Source organism: Xiphophorus hellerii, chromosome 18 (genome assembly GCF_003331165.1).
Source record: "Xiphophorus hellerii strain 12219 chromosome 18, Xiphophorus_hellerii-4.1, whole genome shotgun sequence".
In the NCBI taxonomy this organism is placed as follows: domain Eukaryota; kingdom Metazoa; phylum Chordata; class Actinopteri; order Cyprinodontiformes; family Poeciliidae; genus Xiphophorus; species Xiphophorus hellerii.
This window is the reverse complement of record NC_045689.1, coordinates 12,524-24,547: the sequence shown is the minus strand read 5'-3', so window position 1 is coordinate 24,547 and position 12,024 is coordinate 12,524. Positions and strand designations below refer to the sequence as shown.

Genomic DNA, 12,024 nt, shown 5'->3' with positions numbered 1-12,024 from the left:
CGTGAAAGCTGCCAACAAACTTTGATTTGATTCCTCAACCCTCTGTTACTGGAAGCGCATAGCAGAAATAGCATAGCAGAAATAATTAGTCGATCTGTTAATTCAGGCCTGTAGAGATCAGCAGCAAAGCTGTGCAGAGACCTGGACACAAGGTCAGTGATGACGCTGATGAAGAAGAAAACTAACCGAGTAAGTTTATTATATTTAATGTGGATCCGTTTGTCTGATCCGTTTAGAGTTAGTTGGATAAAACCTTTTACTAAACTACACGTTTCTTGTGAGTGTAAAACACAATCAGTAAATAATAACATTGTGTTTCCCAGTTCATATATTGTAAAATAACTTTTAATCTCCTGTAACTTGTTTTTCTTTCTGAACTCTCTGAATGTTTTGTGTCTCCTATCAGTATTAAACGTGTTTGTCCAACATGTTTCAGCTCTTAAACTCAGGGTTTCCCACCAACGCTGACAACACAATCAGTCCCGTTTACGTTCATAGATTCGTTTCTGTTCTTTCTTTCAACAGAATAAAGACGAATAAAAAAGTCTGAAGTGCTTCACAGATCAATATGTCTGCAGTGACGAAATGTGTTTGATATTTCACACTCAGAAAATGTTTCATTTGTTTACAGTTTATAATGAAACTGTCTCTGAAATGATAAGATTTCAACACTGGAGAATCACGAAGGTTCAGAGGCAGAAAAAGTTTCTACGGTTTGCTCCGAGCAGAGCTTCACTGCGGCGGCGTGGGAGGAGTTAAACACGTGACTCCGCCCACAGCTCAAATCACACCAGCAGTTTTACTAAATATAAACTGGAAGGTCAAGTTCCTGAAATAATTCATTTTACCCCTTCAACAGTAATAATTCACTGAATGGTGATGAATGTATGTTGAGACATTAAATGAAGGTTTTCTCATCAGCAACTGTGTTTATATATTATTTTTATTCCACTGTAGAAATAAACAAGAGCACAAAAAGTTATAATTTTGTTAAAAAGTTCAACACTTAATTCAGAAAGTAAAACTAGCATATATTATATAGACTCACATATTCTAAACCTTTTTTTTCTTGTAACTTTGATTATGGCTTATAGATAATAAACTCAACCTCCAGTGTCTCTGAAAAATTACAAATATTCTAGAATATACTGTAAAATATTGATTCAAAGTTTTCTGGACTCATTGATCTGTTCTGATGTTTGGTCTTAAAGCTGTTTAATTGATGCTCTTTGTTACTGAGCATAAAGTTTTTTATCTGCTCCAGTTGGTCTGTTCATAATGTTCTCATGTTATTAATAAATCCATATTTATGCAGACTTTCTGTCAGGATGGTTGTTCACTGTTGAGATGTTTGTTTCCAGAACTGAGATCAGCTCTATTTGAGCTTTTTACTAAACGTTGCTTCTCCCTCTAGTGCTGAAAAGTCGCCACTACAACAATCTAATAAATTGTCTCCAAATAATCGAAGCAAATAGAAAAAAAAAACTCTTGAAACGATTGAAAATGTGAAATCTGAATTCTCTGTTTCATTGTGGCTTCAAAGAACAAAACCAATCAATCAATCAATCAATCAATCAATCAATCATCTAAACCCACTCAGAGGATGAATCAGACTCCATGTGTTCAGACTGAAGACGGTTTCGTCTCTGGAAGATGCCGACTCAGCGTCTGATGATTTCAGCCGAAGGTAAAATATTGACAGGATTTTCTGTGAAATGATTCCTGCTGCAGTTTGAACCATAAGAACTGATGTTGTTGTTTAACTGCAACATGAACAGCAGCTGGACTGAGAAAATGATTCAGGTGGGATTTTAATCCTCATGTTTCTGCCAACATTAAGAACCAAAACATGAAGAGGAGAAATTAAAAGTCCAGATCAGGATGAGCAAAAACAGCCTGGAAAACATTTGAGTTTCTAAAAATAGTGTTTGAATAATAATGAGTAAATATGCACTGAGATATTTGCTAATGTTTTTGTGATTCTGGACATTTTAAAGAAGAAGCAGACTGAAATTACTGCCAGCTGCAGCTGGACGGGTCAGCAGCAACAGAACCAGGATTTATGGAAACACTAAATATTTCCCTCATTGGAGCTGTAAGTCATCCTCTATTGATCCTCATCATTTTCTTTAGGATTTTACATCAGAAAAAAGCAAAACGCTGCAGGAATAGAAACTTTAAATATAAATGATTAAAAATGACAAATATTTTACTGAACCTACCAGAGATGCTGAGTCGACACCTTGCAGAGTGGAAGCCATCTTGGATCTGATGGAGGACTGGTTCTCTGTGGTCATTTCTTTATTCAATCATTTAACAAGAACATTATCGTACAGAAACGTGAAGAAACATTCAAACATCTGGGAAACTTCCTGACTCACCTCGTTCAGTTTAGAAAAGTTATCAGGAAAACTTCACATGAAGTCAAATAATTTTACAGTAAATTCATAAATATTCATGAATAAACATTGTAGGAAGAGCAGATGATAATGACAATGAGCATCAAAACATTAAAACATAACAGTACAGGACTTTGAATCTCTTAAAAAGATTTGGAAACAAGAATTTAATTATCTTTAAATACAGTAATGAATAAAAATAGTTGTATTTGTGTTTTCCGTATAATTCCTCCCCAAACAGTCTAACTTTATTTAATTGGGTTTTAATTATGTCTCTCAGCTACAAGGTTTCCAGCATAGGGCCAGCATAGACTCTTACTTTTAATTTGGCCATTTTCATACAATAAAATAAACTGACTATCTTTGTCCATAGGAACTTGTGAATTCAATTAACTGTATTTCATTTGCAAAAGTACCTCTGGTAATTTTTACAAACTTATCTGTGAGATCTGGTAAAAAGAAGATTTAAGGTTCTCCGCTAATAACAGAAACTGTACCCAAGGTCACATTACATTACATAATACAGTAAGGTAAGGCAGCGTCATGAAACTTATTTCAAATAAAATAAAAAACACCTTTATCATCATGTGATGAAAGAATGTTAAATTGGTTTAAACTAGAATAATGAGACAACTCAGTCTTTATCAGATTTTCTACTATTAATACATTTTGTTTTCAGATAAAATAACTAATTTTCTAACATGTTTTCATATTCCAAAGTTAAAATGAGCTTAAATAACTTTAATAAATTATTTTTCATCTGGAGAAAGTCGCTCACATAAAGACCATAGTGCTTCTATCACAACACAGTGAATGTCGTACATTTTATCTTCCTGCAGCAGAACAATGACACAGACAGGCTCTTATTTTATTGCACTAAATAAATCCTCTTTAAATCACATTAATTATATTTATTAAACTTCAGCTTCTGCACTTCACAATACTTAATTTATCCCAAAACGTAAACTCGGTTCAGCAGTTCACAGCAACACAATCACACATATTACATGATATAAAACCAGAAACATTCACAGATTCACAAAAATACATTTGATCAAATTATGATATTATGAGACACTTTGAGTTGAAACATTAAGTTAAAAGAAAAAACTTTGAACCCATTGAAAATGTAACAATGTTGTAATGAAATGGCAACATTTAAATTTATAACATTTCAATAAAGAAACAATAAACTAACACTGAGTAAAGATTTATGTTAAAGAAAAGCATAAACACTTTTATGTCATAATGTTGTGTTGATTTCTAAAATAAATCTGATGTATAAAAATCATCACTTTAAAGTTAATCCTTTGATTTAATCTAAAAACAGGGAAAAATGTATTTTTATAACAAAATCGTCAAAATCTTTAGATGTTTTGTTTCACAACATATTTATAAAAGTGTTTGTTAAAAATATTTCTGTGAAAATAACAGATTTTAAATCTGCATAATTCAACAATAAAACAGTATTTAAAAAACATGAATGTAAATGTAATAAATTCATGACTTTGGTCACAGTGATGGTGTGAACAACCACAAAATGACTGATGGTCAATAAACCAATGTCTGATCAATGATTCAGTCTGATAACTGAATCATTGATCAGTTATCAGACACAATAATTGATCAATACTTCTGACTGAGTCCAGAAACCTTTAGAAATTATTTAAAATTTCTAAAACAATAACAATAAATGACTCAATGTCATCATTATAACAAAACATTCATTCATGATGATCTAACATGTTAATCAGAATAGATGGAAACAAATCTGATATTTTTCTGTGGAGGCAAAATTAGTTTTAAACTAAACTATAGCAAACAAACCCGTTATCTGTGTTGGTTATATAGTTCATCTACACTTGATTCAAAATGATTCTTTCTTTTCATCCTAAAACAAATAATCAACATTATTATTATTATTATTATTATTATTAATAAAACCAGTAGAGCTGCTATCAGTCCCAGAGTGATGAAGAGGATACTCCATCCTCCTATCTTTGGTTCTGGAGTCAAAGTTGGTCTCTGAGTTTGGATCTGATCAGCAGCTGCTGGGAGAGAAATCAGAAATATTTATTAATATTTGATGAAAACTGAGATCCAGGAGGATTCATGTAGAAGATGAAGAAATTCAACAACTCAGGTCTCAGGATTTTATCTGAGTAAAATATTTCTTCTCACCAGTAACGCTGAGTCGACATCTTCCAGAGTTGAATCCATCTTCAGTTTTCACGTCACACAGATACAGACCAGAGTCTTCAGTCCTCAGTCTGGACACATGGAGTCTGATTCGTCCTTCTCTGAGGACGTCTTTGTCAATCTGGACTCGTCCTGAAAACTGTTTATCCTGAGAATCTGGAATCTCAACACCTTCATGGACCTGATAGAGAACCACTCCACTAGGGGGAGCTAGAAATTCACAGAGGATAAACATGGAGGACAGAGAGGAGTTGGGTCTGGTGGTGAAGGTCCACTCCAGAGTGATGCTGTGGTTCTCCTCTGCCTGATAGCTGCTCTGTGTCACATTCACTACAAATGTTGCTGCTGAGGAGACAGAGAGGGAAAGAGAGGAGCAGACACACTGAGAACTGGAACATGGGAGTCTTTCAGCTCCATCTAGAGAGCTTTCTGTCACAAAGACAAGATGGAGACTGACCACAGAGACATGAGCTGAGGATGAGGAGCAGCAGGATCCTGGAGATCATCTTCATCTGGAGAGAGGAAGAGGAGATACAACATCATTCACAATACAAGAAACATCTACAGTTTGACATTTAGATTCATCAAGTAGAGTCCAGTGTTACTGAAACTGTGAGGAAAGGAATATTTATCGATGCCAATAGTGAGACATTTAAAGAATAAGCAACATTGCAGCTCAAATTATTGCACTTTGCAGGATATTATTTATTTCATTAAAGTAGAATAGATTACAGGGAAATTAAATTTCAAAATTGACTGTTTTGTTTGGATATTATGAAAACAACCTCACAGAAAATGCAGCAACAAATAAAAACCAGAGAAGTTTCTCTCAGCAGCTCAGTAAAGCAGGAACAAACCCAGAACATTTGTTCTTATCGTGACTCGAATAAAAAAACTTTCTACTCTGAGTTGGAAGATGACAGTGAAATATTGTTGTCAGATGTTTTTAATTTCCCACCTGCAGTTTTTCCAGGAGCCGTCAGACCTTTTGATTTCTGTTTGTTAACTGTAGCTGGGATCCAAGAGCTCGATAAAACGTGAACCAAAGCGGAAAAACAGGTTAGACTCTGAAATGACACCAGAACCTTCATCAATCTCAAATTTTACTAGACCTCAAGGCAGCAGATCATCAGGAACAAAGTCACTACATTAAACTTAAACTGATTTAATGAGTAAAATAAACATCCTAATTAAATTCTTCCCTCCTTAAACCTTCATTCATTTTTTCTGTCCTCCTCTTGATTGTTAGTTGTATTTTACAAAAAGTGCTGCAGTTTAAAAAACAATAAAAAGATTCATGTTAGACAGCTACAAAACTAAACCAGACATTTATATATTACAGTTATCTTTATCAGTGACATGTTATATTTGAGGATTGAGAATATTTATCCTTCCAAAATAAAAGCTGTTACAAACATGAATGTAAATGGAAGAATCTGAGTGACACTTTGGGTGAAGCGTCACTGAGATGCAGTTAGAAACAGATCGTCCACATTCTGATGTGGTTTAGTTAATACAGCATCTGATCCTCCAAATTATTCTGATTATCAGACTTCAGTGACAGAAATACACTGTGTGCACAATAATTGGGCAAGTTTTAGTTTTGATCATTAAGTTATTAATCAGAAACTACAGACTTTCATTTAATCTTAAATATTATTTAATCTCAAACATGAATGTTCAAGATTGAATGTTTAGAGTCATGATTTGAGGAATATCTTTATGTTCACAATGATTCTCCTCTTCAGGCCACAGCCACACATCACCTGCTATTAAGATTCAGCTTGGAGTTAGAAAATATGCCTAAAATAATGTTATGGTCAAAAATACTCACTTGCCTAATAATTATGAAAAAATATTTCTGTCACAAGTCTCATTTATCATCACGAACTAAAGTCTCTACGACGGGAATAAAAGTTAAACCGAAAGTTAGTTTTTCTCTGCAACATGCAGGAACATGTTTCTGTCACCAGGTGGCGCCAGTTTGATCTTTGTCTATTGTTTTGTTTTATTCCTAAACTTTCTTACCCAGTGAATTAATAATGTTCATATTGAATCAACTAGAAGTCATTTGGTTCAGATTCTGAATTAAGCAGCAAAATATCATCATTTCTGATGTTAAATAGGAAAAATATTTTGTTCATCATGAAAATATTTGCATTTCCTGTTTTACTGTAGAAACCGTCTGTTACAGAATCATTAACTTTCTGTCTGAGCTGCAAACACACATCTGTCCGATCACGATTCAAATGCATAATGTGCATTAAATAAAGTATTTATTTTAGCATTTTAGTTTCTGAGCACAAAGCAGCTTTTTAATCTGCGGTCATGGCGCTGCTACATCATCAGTGCGAAACGTAACAAAAGCTGAAAACATTAAACCAAGAGAATATGATTATATTTGAATTGCTCACCTTTTCCTTCATTGATTATTTGGACGAAATTATGGTTTCAGAAAGGAAGCAAAAGTAAAAGCTTCTGTTCAGCCAGTGCCTGATAAAAAAAGGAGGATTTAAAATGAAAGCAAACAGGGTGCAAAGAAAACCAGAGTGAAGGGAGAAGCTGCTTGACAACTTGTTTAGTGTGAAGGGGGGTTTGATAAGTGATGAAGAGGACTGGTACGTCATAACCCTTCACACTAAGCAGGTTTGACAACATTTAAGTGTGAAGGGAGGAGCTGTTTGGAAATCACTTTATCTTATACAGGCATCAGACAACATGGCTGTAAATATGGATTTATTAACAATATTGAAATATTATTTACAGCTCATGAAAATGATAAAGTACTTTCTAACAATATGAATGAGTTTAATCATCAGGAAATAACAGAAAAGACAAAACAATCCTGCAAATTTCCTTCAAGTTGTTGGATTTCACCTGAGAAAATTAATGCCACATTTTACAGGTTTAATATAAAAAACTGTCAGAAATGCAAAGCAGCAAATGAAATCACTTAATATGTGGAACAGAAGTGTTGAAAAATCATCTTTGAATAAGTTCAAAGTCATCATTAAATAGATCCACCTCTGAACATATTTAAACCTGATTGGTCCCAGCAAATTCACTAGAAGTTCAGAGAAATATCAGATGAATAATTTTCACTTTTTGCTCCTCAGGCCTCAGTAAACATGAGATAAATGTTATGAGAAGACAAACCTGAACAAGTGCAGTAAATGTAGTCGTGTGAAGCAACACATAAATGAAACTCTTCTGCTTCTCCATGGAGATTATTTTGTCTCAATCTGAACTATCAGACAAGCTAACTAAGAAATATTTTACAAATGGTTTCTCAACAGAAATTTCATGCATATTTTTAGTTTAATAACTCTGTACAGTTTAGACATTCAATAAATTATTAGTGACTCTAATAGACGTGATTGTTTAACAGAAGAAAAAGAAAACTAAAAAACTGTTTCGCTGAATTTCCAGATTTCACTAATTGTTTAAACATCAAGAATTATAACATTTTATAACATTATAGGGGAAGTTAAAACTGGAGGGAGAAGAATTGAGAAATATTCTGTTTTCCTCCAGGACTCCGAGTCTCTTTTATAAAAAATTGATTTTATCAAACAGCTTCTATGTGTAACCGGGTGGTTTTATTGGAAGACGTAGTTTACATCTAGTGGTTGTAAATTCCCACCGTGGTTTGGGCCTTTGAACACATCTCGGCCCCGTTCCCCACCGTCACTTCCGTTCACAGCCTTGTCGGGCTCATTAAGCGTATATAGGCACCGGGTGTGCAGAGAAGGACCTCGCTGCAGCAAACAGAAAGGGGCGGGGACGGACCTTTCCGTCAGTCTCATACCTTATTTGGAAATGGGACTATTGCATTCCGGAAATGAAGGGGGCGCTATTTTCATAATCACTAGTATAAATACCTCAAGACGCGGAGTTAAGAGGAACAGAAGAAGAAAGAAAGAAGTTTGAGAGGTTCTTCCACTGGTGTTCGGCACACGATCAACAATGCAAAACTCACAAAGTCAACAAAAGGTATTTTTACCTTCTTAAATTTTTTCACATAGTAAATCAATACGCTTTTCTAGATTAGGTTGAAAATATAATTAAGAACTAGTGAAATTCGTAATTCATACAGGGGAAGGCTAATTTTAGCATGTAGCATAGCTAATTATTATCCCGCTGGGCACCATTAGATAAAAATAGAAAAGTAGATAACATGTATAATTGAGAAATGTATTTTATGCTCAAACTGTTTTTTATTTTCATTATACAGATCCACGTATCTATTTGCAACATGAACGATAAATATTGCTGTCCCCTTTGCTCATACAAGCTACAGAACCATTTAGCACAAACTGCTATGGTTCAACATAACGGTATGTATAACTACACTTGAAAAATATAAAATATTTTTTACATACCAGTTTTCTAGTGTTTCTCTTTTATTTTTAAAGGTTGATCTTTTTTAAATATGTTTTGTACACCAATGTTAAATTTCTGGAAAGTCTAATATATTTTATAAACTAACAGCAGCCATTATAGGTGGGTGTAGTACCCAGATGTGATACCCTAATGATGAGTAGCACAACTTCAATATAGTTTTAGTAAGTAACTGCAATAAACTACACTAGTAAGAGTAACAAAGTATTTGGTGAAATGGTTATTATTAACTACTGTTTTACTGATCATAATGTGCAATGTGATTTTTTATTTTGTTTGGTTTTTTGTTATTTTCAGATGCCTCTGAATGTTCTTGAAGCTGTTCTCCAGGAGGTGATACCGGCACAGGGAGACTCAGCTTACCTCACCTTGGCATTGACCTGCAAGTGCTTTGAAGCCGTTGTGTCTGAGCCAGTTTTCATGAAGAAGACTCACTTTGCTTGGCTGGATGGTAAGGACCTTTGACTTTTTTCATCTGAAACATGTGAAATTAGATTTCAACTACATGAAATCGATTTTTCATTAACAGGTGAGATCAACTGGGGCAAATTTTCAAAAAACATTCAAGGCAGAAAACCGGATTCCTTTTGCGGTTGTAACGTGTTTTTCCTGCCACCGGTGATATAAAGACTGTGTGGGCAATGGCGATGGAAGACGAGGAGAGTACCCTGGTTACTACTGTGATGGCCGACCTGGACACTGCACTGACTGTCAATACTGAATGCAAGGAGAATATTATTTGCTTTCCTCAGTCTTTCACACATTTCAGTTGTCACACATTGTTCGTTTTTTTTGTGACATGCCATTTTAAATCATTTCTGCTAAATAATATTTGCCTTTTGACTTGTGCAGTCATCCTTTTTAATAATGTGTTCTTTCAATATTATTTACATTTTTGAATGTTCCTTTTGTTGTAGCTCAGTTGATTTACATTATTTAGTTTTCACAGAAATGGTGCCGTTTCCACACAAAGTTACATTGTGGCTGTAATTTGTTGGAGAGAGTAGAACCAATAAAGTAGTTGTAAATATATTGTAACAGCGTTATTTAACAATAGGATAACCTTGTTTTAAAAATTTTAAATGCAAGCAAAGCTAATAACTTGCAATATTTTATATGTGTAAATACAATGTTACCTATACTTTTTGAACAATGACTGGAATCAATACAAATTTTTTTACAAACCTGACATACAGCTAAGTTGTTTTATGTTTTAACAGTCAGAATCAACTTGGGGTTTTTTTGTAATAAAGCAAGCACATACAGAAACATATTGTTCGGTTACAAACAAGATTAAACGAGCAGAGCGAAGGTGTAGTCGGGGTGGAGGTGATGATAGCTAAGATGAGGAGCAGTTGCTCACATCAAGCCGGACTTTATGAAGGGTGGAGGAGATGAGCCCGGCGCCGTTAGGCTGGGATGGAGACACATGATCAGGTGATTGGCTGAGCAGGTCAGATAAAGACAGTTATAGTTAGAATTTACACACTGGTTTAATTTATGTAACCAGTGACTTTATTCAAAAAGGTTTTCATATAGAAAAAAGATCATTCTCTCTGGCAGTTACCAGCGCAGTGTCTACTGGCGGGGTCCGAGCCCCAAAGATTATTTCTTGTCAAATAAACTTTCTAAAACCTACTTTCTCTCTGTGTGAGTCTTTCCAGATTGAAGCTACATTTAAAGTTTTAATTAATCTCTTTGGGTTTTGCAACAATTGGATATTTAAGGTCTTTATTTTATGAATCGATTGCAATTGATAGAATTGATATGGAATTTATAAATGGAATAGTGGGACACCAATCAGTTTACTGGTTGAACTGGAGTCCTTATAGCAAAAGTTTCCAATGAGACATTATGGTAAACAATGATAATAGCTGAGCCAGGTCACCTGCTACCAAAAATATTCTAGTTTTCTGAATGGCACTTGTTAGAAGTTCAGAAGTCCTTTGGTTTGTTTGTAAATTATATTCACAATGTGAATAATAAGAAAAATATTTGGCAAATAAACAACAAAAGTGCGCTGTGAATGGACGTACAAAGTTGGCCAAAATTGTTGACTAAATGTTTTACCGACCAAACCTCTTTTCCATCTAGTTCTTATTTAATAAGCCAGAGGCTATTATATTTTAGATTTTAACTTATTTATTTTAAGAGTACCATTCACAACATCAAAATATATTATTTGAACTTCATTTGTTTATATCTGTTTTCTTAATCTGCGACGGACTGGCGATCTGTCCAGGGTCAGCAGCCCTCATGACCCCACTATAGGGATCAATCATGATAATTAATGGATGGATAAATGTGCTCTTAATGTAATGTACATTTGTCTCCAAAATATTGATTTGATTTATGTTTTATTACTTTTGTTTGAGATAGATTGGGTGTAAGGATAGATAAATACATCTCCATAATGTTTCCTTATTGCTTATTCTAGATTGTTTGTTACTAATATAATTTTAAATAAAGGTTTAATAAAGATTTGGAAATAAAAAAAGTGACTCACCACGTGACAGACATACCACGTGACATATCACGTTTTGTAGCCATTTTTTTACTATTTAATTTGTATTTTTAATGTTGAAAGTGTTCTTGGGTGTTTTAAAAGGCGTTGTCAAATAAAATACGTTATTATTAGTATAATTATTATAACACGATCGGTACAGGAAATAGTGTCACTAGCGCCCCCTTCATTTCCGGAATGAAATAGTCCCATTTCCATATAAGGTATGAGACGGACAGTGGTCCGTCCCCACCATTTCCATATAAGGTATGAGACTGACAGTTGTCCGACCCCGCCCCATTCTGTTTGCTGCAGCGAGGTGTACTTGGGTGTGCACGCCAATCTGTGTGTGTTTGTTTGGTCCGTTGCTTGAGTTGGCTCTCAGGGCAGATGAGCGCTGGCGCCGTGCTCATCGGGTTGCTGTGAGTGTTCGGATCGTGGACATTTAATACTGGTAGGATAAATGGATTTTTATGTCACTACTCTACCTGTCTATTATTGTCAGCGGATGCGTCATTGTTT

At 34.6% G+C, this 12,024-nt stretch overlaps 1 long non-coding RNA gene across 1 annotated transcript; it reads left to right on the top strand.

Moving 5' to 3' along the window:
- Positions 1 to 8,492: 8,492 nt before the first annotated feature.
- On the top strand, positions 8,493 to 9,343 carry LOC116737417 (uncharacterized). Its single transcript, XR_004342814.1, has 3 exons — positions 8,493 to 8,591; positions 8,833 to 8,935; positions 9,297 to 9,343. It is a non-coding gene; the product is annotated as an uncharacterized LOC116737417 (long non-coding RNA).
- Positions 9,344 to 12,024: the final 2,681 nt, after the last annotated feature.